Here is a 1704-nt window from a genome sequence, read left to right as displayed (position 1 = left end):
GTAAAATGTAAAATTTAAATTTTTAAGATTATTATATATTTATAATTATATATATTTTATATAAGTATATATAGTATATATTTTTTATAATTTTGTCTCCAGATGATTCATAAAGTGTAAAACTCTCTTCTCAGATATACTGCAGAATGAATCCATGACATGACAAAAATAGGCTAATTAATGTAGAAACTTAGGTCTTAACACTGGTTTAACATTATTTTAATTATATCATGGTGCAATGATGAAATAACGGAAGCCATTACACAGCGTTATGAAGAAAATCAAGGCTTTTTAGGGGTCGCTGTTGTAAGCGTGAATAAAACATGTGAGTAAAATGCCAGAGCTGAATCAGGTCCAGCATGGCTCAGCTTAAATATCCACGCATCAGTCTTTTTATAGCTTGCACACACAGCTGACCGACTGTGTACCACCCGCACACACCGCGCGGATCAGCCGCTGATCACGCAGCGACGCGCGCTTCTGATTGGCTGACGCTCCGCACACCTTTGTCGATGATTGGCTGGAGGCGAAAGCACGACCTCCACGGCCCGGCTCGGTTTTCTGAAATAAGTGAATGAATCGAAGTTCCAGAAACAGTGACAGTATTGATCATAATGAGACTTCAGTCAGTTCCGTCAGAGTAATAAACGAGAGGTGCAATGCAGCATCAGTATGACATCCATGTCTAAAAGTGTAAGTAAAACCATCTGCATTTATACATTTAAGACTGTATTTTAAGTTTATATGCTAGTGCTATTAATAAAAAAATTATATGTTTTTCATATTATTTTAATGTTTAATTTCCCGAAGTGCAGATATAATGCATTATTTTTCCTATTATATTTATTTAATATGTTTATAAACCGCTGATTTTGAATAATACTGGTCAAAACTATTAAACAAACATTACATAATTATGACCATAATGATACTGATACATAATTGATGTACAAAGGAATCAATTGATTGAAATGATGCATTTTTTTATTTTTATAAAACTACTTTTTTAAAGTCTTGAAAAAAAAAACTATTATTATTGCTATATTATAATTTACATATTATATACCTGCTACATACAAATATTATTATTACATTTGTTAGTGAAGTTATGCAAATTGGCAATTGTAGTTTGTAACATAATCCATTACATTACACATTTTAGGTAATGTAACCAGACTACTTTTTGATTACTTTCAGATTACTTTTGAGCTTACTTGTTTATTATATTGTTTTCAATAGGATAATCTTGTACCATATTCATATAAAAATAAAAGAGAAAGAAAAGATATTCCATATAGTTGTCGTTAACAACATGAAGAGCATTAAACATTACATTACTGTACATCAAGGTTTCCTAAACTGGGGTTTGTGAAGGAACTGCAGGGGCTTCGTGAGTTTAATGTAAAGCAAAGTATTAATTAAATCATAAAAATTTAAATTTTTTATTAAATGTATTTAATTTGCTTTTCTCACATCTAGCAGTCTGATTCAGACTGGAGATATTCAGAAGCTGTGGAGGCCCTGATGTCGATGAAGATCCAGCAGAGGGAGTTTTGGCCCTTGACTCCTTCCTCTGATGCCTGTGAAGATCCCGTCACTGCTGATTTCCACCAGTCCACCTCTGTGAGTGAGACGGGACACAAAGGTGAATCTCACAAACAGATCCAGGTCGTTTTTTTTTTTTTTTTTTTTTAAAATACATAT

The 1704-nt window shown here is 32.6% G+C and overlaps 1 protein-coding gene and 1 long non-coding RNA gene across 2 annotated transcripts in view; one reads left to right on the top strand and one right to left on the bottom strand.

The window, feature by feature from the left end:
• Positions 1-272: 272 nt before the first annotated feature.
• The window catches only part of LOC107677653 (uncharacterized), a 3644-nt gene continuing 2212 nt past the window's right edge, over positions 273-1704 (bottom strand). The window contains exons 2-3 of the long non-coding RNA XR_001632871.1: positions 1474-1621; positions 273-561 (exon numbers count right to left, since the gene is read on the bottom strand). This is a non-coding gene — a long non-coding RNA (uncharacterized LOC107677653). The remainder of the gene's footprint in view (positions 562-1473; positions 1622-1704) is intronic.
• Positions 1593-1704, top strand: part of LOC107677652 (Krueppel-like factor 10) — a 5886-nt gene continuing 5774 nt past the window's right edge. Inside the window, exon 1 of the mRNA XM_016472645.1 lies at positions 1593-1645. The gene's annotated coding sequence lies outside the window, so the exon portion shown is untranslated. The remainder of the gene's footprint in view (positions 1646-1704) is intronic.

The sequence above is a fragment of the Sinocyclocheilus anshuiensis genome, unplaced genomic scaffold (assembly GCF_001515605.1).
Source record: "Sinocyclocheilus anshuiensis isolate Anshui unplaced genomic scaffold, SAMN03320099.WGS_v1.1 scaffold796, whole genome shotgun sequence".
In the NCBI taxonomy this organism is placed as follows: Eukaryota; Metazoa; Chordata; class Actinopteri; order Cypriniformes; family Cyprinidae; genus Sinocyclocheilus; species Sinocyclocheilus anshuiensis.
Note: the sequence above shows the minus strand (reverse complement) of the source record. Positions and strands in the feature narration are given on the sequence as shown.